This window comes from Panthera pardus, unplaced genomic scaffold, assembly GCF_024362965.1.
Source record: "Panthera pardus isolate Hobbes unplaced genomic scaffold, ASM2436296v1 HiC_scaffold_18, whole genome shotgun sequence".
Classification (NCBI taxonomy): domain Eukaryota; kingdom Metazoa; phylum Chordata; class Mammalia; order Carnivora; family Felidae; genus Panthera; species Panthera pardus.
This window is the reverse complement of record NW_026526743.1, coordinates 35357449-35370431: the sequence shown is the minus strand read 5'-3', so window position 1 is coordinate 35370431 and position 12983 is coordinate 35357449.

Genomic DNA, 12983 nt, shown 5'->3' with positions numbered 1-12983 from the left:
GTCCCCATACTTGTAGGCACTTGATCACATCTCCCCGTTGCACTGTAAGCTCCATGGGAGCAAGGGCATATCTCCTGTTAAAAAACAAAATTCAACCGAGTAAACTGGAAGATCTAATAGGCTTTATTAAGGAATTCATGAATCAAGCAGTATCCTGTCTAGCAAGTACAGAGATGCTCCAAGGAGTTGTGCAAAATGGAAGGTTTTTACAGGAAGGGAGTGGGACAAGGTGGTTATTAGCCAATGAAAAGAAAGCATTGCTTCAGGCAAAGTCAGGAGTTAAAGGGAAGGGCAGGGGGTCTTGGGTGGATTAGCTCATCTTCCTTTGGGGGATGGAGAGGGCCCAGGTGACAGATTGCCCCCTTGGTGCTGATCAGAAAATTCCTGACTGATCAGTTAAGACATTTCTGGGGAGGTTGAAACTGCAATTAAGTCTCATTTTGCTATCCTGGAGGCAAATGACTCCACCTTAGGACTGTGGTTTTGTTTTTAACACTCCTTATCCATCTGGTGTCTTAGTCTGGAGCCTGGCCCATTGTAAGCAAGTGTCCTATAGTTGTGGAGCAAATGAATGAATAGCAAGGAACATTTGTTGAATTCTTCCTTTGTGCCCCAACTTCACCTGCATCATCCTCTCTTGATCCTTGCAACGGCTCTGGAGGGAGGCTAAGAAAGACTATCACATAGTTTGCTCAGGGACACATTGGTAATAAAATTGAAGTCCGACTGCACTCTTGTCATGCATGGATAAACAAGTGAGCAGAAGGCTTTCTCAGAGCCAGGCTAGTGCTTTCTGACCCCTGAAGGCAAGCTCAGGAGCCTAATACCCCCATGCTGGCACCAACACCAGATCTTGGAACCTTTGGATCATCCTCCGAGCCAATCCCTGTCAAGTACTGGGATGCCTGCTGACTAGTGGCTCTGGGCAAACTGCGTCTCCCCTCTGGGCTTCTGTTTTCCCGGCTCTAAAATTGGAGTGATAATCACTGACCTTGTTTACCTCCCAGGGAAAAGGGGAGCCAATGTAAAGACAGCACAGGAAAAATGACAGAAGTGCTTTGTAGCCAGAAATCAACATTCACAGAATAAATATGAGAACTCGGTGTCTCCTCAAAAAACTGGGATTTCCCTACCGCTTCCTGTGAGTCAGGGTACTCTTCAAGCTTTAATACAACATACAAAATTTTTTTAAAGTTTAATTTATTTATTTTTGAGAGAGAGAGAAAGATCATGAGTAGGAGAGGGGCAGAGAGAGGGAGAGAGAGAATCCCAAGCAAGCTCCATGCTGAGCCCCAGCAGGGTTCTCAACCTCATGACTGTGAGATCATGACCTAAGCTGAAATCAAGAGTCAGATGCTTAACCAACTGAGCCACCCAGGCGCCCCTAATGTACATGCAAAAATTTTATCTCCTTAGGATACAAGTTCTGATTCAGTAGGTCTAGGGAGCCTGAAGTCTGTATTGTTAATGCTCCCAGTGTTGCCCATGCTCTGGAGCTTGGACCACACTTTGAGTAGCAGGAGACTGGTGGACGGAGCAAAGCCTTCTAGAAGCCTCAGATAGACCTGAGGTGGATCTCGGCAATGCTTCTTAACACTGTGGAAACCCAGAGAATCATTTCACTTGTCTCAACCCTGCTTTTCTCCACTCTAAAGTAGGAGTGATGGTGCCCACCTTGTAGATGTAAATATTTCAAATCCAAGGACAAATGGCATAATAACATATGTGAAGTGCCTGGAAGCTGGCCAGGATTGTGTTGGTCATTTCCCTGTACTGGAAGGAAGGAGGGAAGCGCGTGAATGCAGTTTCTTCTTTTGGTCAATAGAGGTCACCTCTGTGTAGTTTCTTCTTGTGAAAGAGGAGACTTCAGGGGCGCCTGGGTGACTCAGCTGAGCTTCTGACTCTTGGTTTCGGCTCAGGTCATGATCCCAGGGTTGTGGAATCAAGTCTCACGTCAGACTCCGTGCTGAGTGTGGAGCTTGCTGGGGATTCTCTCTCCCTCTTCCTCTCCCTCTCCCTCTGCCTCTCCCTCTGCCCCTTTCCCCCAGCTTGCTCTATGTCTCTCTTAAAAAAAAAAAAAAAAAAAGGAAAGAAAGAGGAGACTCCAGTCCTCTGAGTAATTTAGCTGCTGCCTAGTACCCCTGAGTGATGCCCCTATTTTGGGGTCAGGACCGCAATAATCACACAAACCAATCGTGTAGGTAGATGTGCTAATGTAGATTAGATATTATAAATCCGGATTTGGTAATAATTCATTGCTATGATACAATGAAAAAAAAAATCAATAGGTACAGAGGAAGGCCAGAGAGAGACATTGTAGCCAGGAAGAAGGCTGACACACTGTCCTGTGAAGGAACACTGTGTGTCCTGGGAGGGAATAGGCACAAGATTCACTAGGTCATTCTTCCATGAAAAAGGAAATTGATGTATCAAAGGAGGAGTTAAGACGATGGAATAGTAAAGGCACTTTGGGCTAGTCTCATCCCTCAAACACATATCAACATCAAACCACCTTGAACACCTAGGAAATCTATCCGAGGATTAACAGAACACTGTGTAATTTGAGGGAGAGAGCACAGCAGCTTCTGTTAACAAGCTGACCAACACACACCTAGGATCTAACTTCCTTTATCTTATTTTTTTATTTTTAATTCATTCTGTTGTTGTTCTTGTTGTTTTCTTCCTCCAAAATGACAAGATGGACAAATTCACCTTAAAAGAAAGAACAGGGGGTGGGGGGCTGCCTGAGTGGCTCAGTCAATTCAGCATCCAAATAAGTCTTGATTTCAGCTCAGGCTATGATCTCATGGTTTGCGAGTTAAAGCCCCACATCTGGTTCTGCGCTGACAGTGATGAGCCTGCTTGAGATTCTCTCTCTCTGCCCCTCCCCTGCTCTCTCTCTCTCTCTCAAAATAAATAAATGAAATAACTTAAAATAAAAAGAGAAAGAAAGAAAGAAAGAGAAAGAAAGAAAGAAAGAAAGAAAGAAAGAAAGAAAGAAAGAAAGAAAGAAAGAAAGAAAGGCACTCAGGTGGCTCAGTCGGTCAAGTGTACAACTTTGGCTCAGGTCATGATCTTCCGGTTTGTGAGTTCAAGGCCTGCATCAGGCTCTGTGCTGACAGCTTGGAGCCTGGAGCCTGCTTCGGATTCTGGGTCTCTTTCTTTCTTTGATCTTCCCCTGTTCCCACTCTGTCTCTCTCAAAAATAAATAAACATTAAATTACGGTGGGAATGCAAGCTGGTGCAGCCACTCTGGAAAACAGTATGGAGGTTCTTCAAAAAACTAAAAATAGAACTGCCTTACGACTCAGCAATTGCACTACTAGGTATTTATCCAAGGGATACAGGTATGCTTTTCCAAAGGGACACATGCACCCCCATGTTTATAGCAGCACTATCAACAATAGCCAAAGTATAGAAAGAGCCCAAATGTCCATCAGTGGATGAATGGATAAAGAAGATGTGGTATATATGTATACAATGGAGTATTACTCAGCAATCAAAAAGAAGGAAATCTTACTATTTGCAACTACATGGATGGAACTGGAAGGTATTCTGCTAAGTGAAATGAGTCAGAGAAAGACAAAAATCATATGACTTCACTCATATGAGGATTTTAAGAGACAAAACAGATGAACATAAGGGAAGGGAAACAAAAATAATGTAAAAACAGAGGGGGACAAAAGATAAGAGACTCGTAAATATGGAAAACAAACACAGGGTTACTGGAGGGGTGTAGGATGGGGGATGGGCTAAATGGGTAAGGGGCATTAAGGAATCTACTCCTGAAATCATTGTTGCACTATATGCTAATTTGAATGTAAATTAAAAACAAATTACAGGACAGCTGGGTGGCTTATTCAGTTAAGCGTCCAACTTTGGCTCAGGTCATGATCTTCCAGTTGGTGAGTTTAAGCCCTGTGCCAGGTTCTGTGCTGACAGCTCAGAGCCTGGAGCCTGCTTCTGATTCTGTGTCTCCCTCTCTCTCTGCCCCTCCCCTGCTCACGCTCTGTCTCTCTCTCTCTCTCTCAAAAATAAGTAAAAACTTTTTTTTTTAATTTTTAAAAAAGTAAGAAAGTACAGGAGGGCACCTGGGTGGCTCAGTCAGTTAAGCATCCTTCCAACTCTTAATTTCAGCTCAGGTCATGATCTCACAGTTTGTGAGTTCAAGCTCTGCATCGGGCTTTGTACAGATAGTGGAGAGTCTGCTTGGGATTCTCTCTCTGCCTCTCTCTCTCTCTCTCTCTCTCTTTCTCTCTCAAAATAAATAAATACATAAAAAAAGGACTAAAATCTAATCGAGTCAAAATGAAAAATGCTGTAACCAAGATGCAAACCCAAATAGAGGCCATAAAAATGAGGATGGACAAGGCAGATGAGCAAATTAGCGATACAGAAGATAAAATTATGGAAAATAATGAGCTGAAAAGTGAAACAAAGGTCAGGGATCATGAAGGCAGACTTAGGGAATTCAGCAATTTATTCAAACCTAATTACATGCATATCGTAGGAGTTCCAGAAAATGAAGAGAGAGAAAAAGAAGCAGAAGGTTTATGTGAGCAAATTATACTTGAAACCTTCCCCAGATCTGGGGAAGGACACAAACATCAAAATCCAATAAGCACAGAGAATTCCCATTAAATTCAACAAAAGCCAGCAATTGATTGCCAAGACATATCACAGTCAAATATATACAATGGAATATTACTCAGCCATCAAAGAGAATGAAATCTTGCAATTTGCAATGATGTGGTTGGGGCTAGAATGTATTATGCTAAGTAAAATAAGTGAATCAGGGAAATACAAACACCATATGGTTTCATTCCTATGTGGAATTTGAGAAACAAAACAGATGAATATATGCGAAGTTGGGGGAAGAGAAGGAAACAGATCATAAGAGACTCGTTTTTATAAAGTACTTTTTAGGGGCGCCTGGGTGGCTCAGTCAGTTAAGTGTCCAAATTTGGCTCAGGTCATGATCTCACAGTCCATGAGTTTGAGCCCCACATGGGGCTCTGTGCTGACAGCTCAGGGCCTGAAGCCTGCTTCAGACTCTGTGTCTCCCTCTCTCTCTGCTCCTCCTCTGCTCATGCTCTGTCTCTCTCTGTCTCAAAAATAAATAAAAACATTTAAAAAAATAAAAAATAAAGTATTTTTTAAATGTTTATTGATTTGAAAGAACATGTGCATGTGTATGTGAAAGGAGGGGCAGAGAGAGGGAGAGAGGGAATCCCAAGCAGGCTCTACACTGTCAGTGCTCAGCCCAACACGGGGCCCAGTCCCACAAACCACAAGATAATGACCTGAGCTGAAGTCAGCTGCTTAACCAACTGAGCCACCCAGGCACACCATTTTTTTTAATGTGGCATATCCATGCAATGCAGTATTATTCAGTCTTTTTTTTTTTTTTTTAACATATATTCATTTTTGAGAGACAGAGCCCAAGCAGGGGTAGGGTAGAGAGAGAGGGAGACACAGAATCTGAAGCAGGCTCCAGGCTCTGAGCTGTCAGCACAGAGCCTGACATGGGGCTTAAACTCACAAACTGCAAGATCATGACCTGAGCCAAAGTCGTATGCTTTACCGACTGAGCCACCCAGGCGCCCCAAGAGACTCTTAATGATAGAGAACAAACTATGGGTTGAAGGAAGGAGGTGGGTAGGAGATAGGCTAGATGGTGATGGGTACTAAGGAGGGCACTTGTGATGAACACTGGGTGTTATATATTAAGTGATGAATCACTGAATTCTACTTCTGAAACTAATATTGCACGTATGTTAACTAAAATTTAAATAATAAATATAACTGAAAAAAAAAAAAAAGAAAAACCCAGAACATCACGAATTAAGTTTGTGGACTTAAAAAAAAAAAGTCCAGCACGTAAGAAGGTTGGAAGTGGCCACTCCATCCCAGCAACAAGTAAGAAAGCTGAACCAACTGAAAAGTCAACCACTCTCCTTAAATCTGTAGGATAAGTCCGATTACAGGTCCCTGAAAATTGAAGAGAGTGACAAGCAAGTAGGAACTGGAGCCAGGGTAGGGAAGCCCGAACTGTGATTGACGAACTGCTGGAGGCTCAGTGGGTACAAATCTGACAGATAAAAACCCCAGGGGACCTAGTCGTGGGAGGGGGCACACTTTTGTGCATTTTACATCCCCGAGCTTTGCAGGTTCTCCTAGTAAATGTCAGAGAAAAACCCCCTCCAGTTTCCAGGAGGGGAAAGACGAAGCCATTTTGAAATGTGCCACAGCATTCTGACCCTCACGAGACATGCCCTCGGGGGAAACTTAAAATTTAACCAGAGCCTAACCTGCTGGGATTTTATCAGAGCCTAACTGACGTAAGGGAAGGGAAATACCCAACTGCAGCCAGCTCTAGCCTTCCACGTGGAGGAAGGGAAACAGGTCAGTCCAGCTCCCTCTACTTGCCCTGTCCCATCCAGAGAGGACTGGGGAGAGAAATGAGAAGCATGTGTGAGGTTCACAGTCCAGGGGTACAGAATCACTGAAGACAGTGATTTCTTGTTTTTTAAAGTTTATTTATTCTGAGAGACAGAGAGAGGGGGAGGGAGCTGGAACACAGGAGGGGTGGAGAGAGAGAATCCCACTATCAGTGCAGAGTCTGACAAGGGGCTCAGATTCCTGAACGTGAGATCAGGACCTGAACCGAAAATCAAGAATCAGTCGCTCAACTGACTGAGCCACCCAGGTGCCCCTGAGGACTGTGATTTAATTATTGGACAATAGAATGCTTCCTTTCCTCCAACGCCTTGCCACCCCTTTATGAAAGCCTATTCACCACAGTTTCTTTTACCCAGGACACGATGTCCACTTATCAAGTAAAAATTATGAGATATATTAAAGGCCAAAAATACATTTTGAAGAAACAGAGCAAACATCAGATCTCTAGATTCAGATATGGCAAGAATGTCGGAATCACCAGACAAGGAACTTAAAGCAAGATGATCAATATGCTGAAAGAGCTCTGGTGGATACAGTAAGCGGCACGCAAGAACACATGGACAATGTGAGCAGAACGATGAGCCAAAACAGAAATGCCGAAATGAAAAGCATTGCAAGAGACATGAAGAATGCCTTTGATGGACACACAAGTAGACCGAATACAGCTGAGGAAAGACTCTCTGAGTTTCAGGATATCTCAGTAGAAACCTCCAAAACTGAAAAGTAAATAGAAAGAAAAAAAAAAAGAAAAAAGACGGGGCACCTGGGTGACTCAGTCCATTAAGCATCCAGCTTCCATTTGGCTAGGCTCATGATCTCGCAGTTGGTGGGTTCGAGCCCCGCATTGGGCTCTACACTGCAGAGCCTGAAGCCTGCTTCAGATTCTGTGTCTCCCTCTCTCTCTGCCCCTCCCCCAGCTTGTGTGCTCTCTCTCTTTCTCTCTCTCTCCCTCTGTCTCTCTCTGTCTCTCTCTCTCTCTCTCTCTCTCTCTCTCTCAAAAACAGGGGCACCTGTGTGGCGCAGTTGGTTAAGCATCTGACTCTTGATCTCAGCTCAGGGCATGATCTCACAGTATGTGAGTTCAAGCCCCGCGTGGGGCTCTGTGCTAATGGTGCAGAGCCTGCTTGAGATTCTGTCTCTCCTTCTCCCTGACTTTCCCCAGCTTGTGCTCTCTCTCTTTCTCTCTCAAAATAAATAAATAAATAAACTTTAAAAACACAAAGTAATTAACATTAAAAAAATTTTTTTTTAATGAAAAGCAAAAGAAAAACAAAGAAAATCCAAGAACTATAGAACAACACACAGGGTGTACCATATATGTGAGTACCAGAAGAAGAGAGAAAGGAACAGAAAAAAATATTTGGAAAAGTAATGACAGAGAATTCCCCCTAAATTAATGTCACACACCAAACCACAGATGCAGGAAGTTCAGAGAACACCAAGCAGGATAAATGCCAAAAAATACGACACCTACGGGTGCCTGGCTGGCTCAGTTGGTAAGGCACACTATTCCTGATGTCAAAGTTTTAAGTTTGAGCCCCACTTTAAAGGCTATGATATGGCACCAATCATTTCATTTTCAAAATATAAAAAGTCAAAGATAAATTTAAAAATCCTGAAAGAAGCCAAGGAAGGGCGGGGGTGGGTGGGGGGGGAACACCTACAGAGAAGCAAAGATAAGAATTACATCTGATTTCTCAGAAACCATGCAAACAAGAAGAGAGTAGAATAAAATATTTTAAAGATTAAGAGAAAAAAAAACCCCACCAACCTAGAATTCTGTGTACCTTGTGAAATTATCCTTCAAAAAGGAAGGAGAAATAAAGACTTTCTGAGACAAAAATGGAAGGAATTTATTGCCAGTAGACTTGCCTTGAAATAAGTGTTAAAAGAAGTTCATTAGTGAGAAAAAAAATGAAAGCTAGAAGATATTACAATATAAAATAAGAAAAGAATGCTGGGGCACCTAGGTGGCTCAGTTGGTTAAGCATCTAACTCACGATCTTGGCTCAGGTCATGATCTCAGGGTTTGTGAGCTCGACCCCTGCATTGAGCTCTGCACTGACAGTGCAGAGCCTGCTTAGGATTTGTCTCTCCATCTCTCTGCCCCTCCCCCAAACTCTTTCTCTTTCTCTCTCTTTCTCAACATAAATAAATAGAAAGTTTTTTTTTTAAAGAATGCTTTGAAGAATAAGCAAAATAAAAGCTAGCACTAAAAATCAGAACTATGAGAGCCAAATTAAAAAATCAAAACAAGAGGGGTACCTGGGTGCTTCAGTCAGTTAAGCCTCTGACTTTGGTTCAGGTCATGATCTTATGGTTTGTGAGTTCGAGTCCTGGATCGGGCCCTGCACTGACATCTCGGAGCCTGCTTTGGATTCTCTGTCTGTCTCCTCTCTGCCCCCCACCCCCACCCCCTGCTCTCTCTCTCTCTCAAAAATAAATAAATATTTTAAAAAATTAAACAAAAGTCAAAGACAGTTAAGAAACTCTCCCCAAAAGCTAAACAAAAAGCCAAAGAGATGGAAAAGAAGCAATAAAGAAGTTAGAGTTTCTGGGGTGCCTGGGCAGCTCAGTCCATTAAGCGTCCAACTTCGGCTCAGTTAATGATCTCACAGTTCGTGAGTTCAAGCCCACATCTGGCTCTCTGCTGTTAACCCAGAGCCTGCTTCAGATCCTCTGTACCCCTCTCTCTGCCCCTTCCCCATTCATTCTCTTTCTCCCCCCCTCTAAAAATAGATAAATAAACTTAAAAAAAATGAAATTAGAGTTTTAACTCAGCTCCGACACCTGACTAACAGAGGTCCCAGAAATAGAGAACAGAGAAACTGGGTGGTGGGGTGGGGAACAAGGAAGGGAGATATTACCAAAGAGATAAGAAGATTTCCCAGGACTGAAAGATGTGAGTCTCCATATTTGTGACAGTAAATTGAATTTTAAGAGCTGTACACTGGAAATAAAATCATAAAGATTTTCTGAGATGGTGGGGGCCAGGAGAGCATGCTTCTTAGCATAACTGCAAGCTGGAAGATAACACGTCAATGCCTTCATAACTTTCTTTTTTTTTTTTTTTAATAATGAGTCATTATTTTGGTTTTTTTTTTTTTAATTTTTTTTTAATGTTTATTTATTTTTGAGACAGAGAGAGACAGAGCATGAACAGGGGAGGGGCAGAGAGAGAGGGAGACACAGAATCTGAAATGGGCTCCAGGCTCTGAGCTGTCAGCACAGAGCCCAACGCGGGGCTCGAACTCACAGACCGCAAGATCATGACCCGAGCCGAAGTCGGGCGCTTAACTGACTGAGCCACCCAGGCGCCCCAAGTCATTATTTTGAGAGAGAGAGAGAGAGTGCACAAGCAGGAGAGAGATGTGTGTTTTTTTTTTTAATGTTCATTTATTTTCGAAGAGGGAGAGGCAGAGAGAGAGGGGGACAGAGGATCCAAAGCAAGCTCCACACTGATAGCAGAGTGCCCGATGCAGGGCTTGAACTCACAAACCATGAGACCATGACCTGAGCTGAAGTCAGATGGTCAATCAACTGAGCCACCCAGGCACCCTATGCCTTCATAATTTTCAGTGAACATTTTCTTTTCTTTTTTTCTTTTTTAACATTTATTCATTTTTTAAGAGACAGAGACAGAACATTAATGGGGGAGGGGCAGAGAGGGAGACACAGAATCTGAAACAGGCTCCAGGCTCTAAACTGTCAGCACAGAGCCCCATGCCGGGCTCGAACTCATGAACTACGAGATCATGACCTGAGCTGAAGTCAGATGCTTAACTGACTGAGCCACCCAGGTGCCCCTAAGTGAACATTTGCAACTTAAGTTTCACTCTACAACCAAACTCTCAGTCAAGTGTGAGGCTAAAATAAAAATATTTACTCATAGGGTGCCTGGCTGGCTCAGTGGGAGAAGTATATGACTCTTTTTTTAATTATTTGTATTTGAAAGAGGGAGGAGAGGGGCAGAGAGAGACAGAGACAGACGATCTGAAGCAGGCTCTGTGCTGACAGCAGAGAGGCTGGTGCAGGGCCCAAAAGTCAGACACTTAACCAACTGAATCCCCTCAGGGGCCTATATGACTCTTGATCTCAAGATTGTAAATTTGAGCCCCATTTTGGGTGTAGAGACTACATTTTATTTTATTTTATTTTTTTATATTTTATTTTTTGAGAGAGAGGGAGTGCGTGTGTACACAGGCAGGGGAGGGGCAGAGGGAGAGGAGAGAGAATCTTAAGCAGGCTCCAAGCCCAGCATGGAGCCCGATGAGGGGCTCAATCTTAAGACCCTGAGATCAGGACCTGAGTCCAAATCAAGAGTCTGAGGCTTAACCAACTGAGCCACCCAGGAACCCCAAGACTATTAAAAAAAAAAAAAAAAAGATTAGTACACAACTAATTATTTTTTTTAATTTTTTATTAATTTTCTTTATTTTTGAGAGGCCGAGACAGAGCGTGAGTGGAGGAGGGGCAGAGAAAGAGAGAGGGAGACACAGAATCTGAAGCCGGCTCCAAGCTCTGAGCTGTCAGCACAGAGCTGGATGCGGGGCTCGAACTCACAAACCGCGAGATCATGACCTGAGCCGAAGTCAGACACTAACCAACTGAGCCACCCAGGTACCCCTCACAACTAATTATTTTTTTTAAATATTTACAGATGGGGCAGCTGGGTGGCTCAGTCTGTTAAGCGTCCAACTTCAGCTCAGGTCGTGATCTCTGGGTTTGTGTGTGAGCCCTGCTCAGGCTCTGTGCTGACAGGTCGGCATTTAAGGTCAGTGTTTAAGAGTCTCTTACGATTTGCCTCCCTCCCTCTCTGTTTGTAACTATTTTTTTTTTCCCCTTGCCTTCCCCCATGGTCTTCTGTTAAGTCTCTCAAGATCCACATATGGGTGAAAACGTATGATATTAGTCTTTCTCTGACTTATTTCAGTTAGCATAATACCTTCCAGTTCCATCCACGTTGCTGCAAATGTTGTGATTTCACTCTTTCTCATTGCCAAGTAGTATTCCTTTGTATATATAAACACATGTTCTTTATCCATTCATCAGTTGATGGACACTTGGGCTCTTTGCATAATTTGGCTATTGTTGAGAGTGCTGCTATAAACATTGGGGTATATGTGCCCCTATGCATCAACACTCCTGTATCCTTTGGATAAATTCCTAGCGGTGCTATCACTGGATCATAGGGTAGTTCTACTTTTAATATTTTGAGGAACTTCCACACTGTTTTCCAGAGGAGCTGCACCAGTTTGCATTCCCACCAACAGCAAAAGAGGGTTCCCGTTTCTCCGCATCCTCGCCAGCATCTGTTGTTTCCTGAGTTGTTCATTTTAGACACTCTGACTGGTGTGAGGGGGTATCTCAGTGTGGTATAGATATTACTTAAAATAAATAAACAAAATCTTAAAAAAGGGGAAAAGGACTTCAGAGTGCAGGTGTAAGAAAGCTAAATCATTAGTCAATAGTTACTGCTTTTAGGTCTTTTTTTAATGTTTGTTTATTTACTTAAAGTTTATTTTTGAGGGAGAATGAGAGTAGGGGAGGGGCAGAGATAGAAGAGGACAGAGGATCTCATGTGGGCTCTGCACTGAGAGCAGGGAGCCCAATGCTGGGCTTGAACTTACAAACCATGAGATCACAACCTGAGCCAAAATTGGATGCTCAACTGATTGAGTCACCCAGGTGCCCAAAACTTTTAGTTTTTAAATAAAGAAATAGCAGTATACACCAATAATCAATCAGCAGAAAAAGAAACCAAGGAATCTATCCCATTTACAATTGCATCAAAATCAATAAGATACACAGGAATAAACCTAGCCAAAGAGGTAAAAAAAAATCTGTACTCTGAAAATTATAGAACACTTATGAAAGAAATTGAAGAAGACACAAAGAAATGGGAAAATAGTCCATGCTCATGGATTGAAAGAACAAACATTGTTAAAATGCTTATACTCCCTAAAGTAATCTACACATCTAATGCAATCCCTATCAAAATACCACCAGCAGTTTTCACAAGCTAGAACAAAAAATCCTAATATTTGTATGGAACCACAAAAGACCCCAAATAGCCAAAGCAGTCCTGAAAAAGAAAAGCAAAACTGGAGGCATCATGATTCTGGACTTCAAGCTATATGACAAAGCTGTAGTCCTTAAGACAGTATGGCACTGGCACAAAAACAGACACACAGATCAATGGAATAGAATAGAAAACCCAGAAATGGACCCACAACAGTATGGTCAACTAATCTTCAACAAAGCAGGAAAGAATATCCAATGTAAAAAAGACAGTATCTTCAACAAATGGTGTTGGGAAAACTGGACAGCAACATGCAGAAGAATGAAACTGGACCCCTTCCTTCACCATACACAAAAATAAATTCAAGATGGGGGCACCAGGTTGGCTCAGTCAGTTAAGTGTCTGACTTCAGCTCAGGTCATGATCTCACAGTTCATGAGTTCAAGTCCTGCATGGGGTGAGCATGAGTCCCACTTAGGGTGAGTCTCATTTCTCTCTC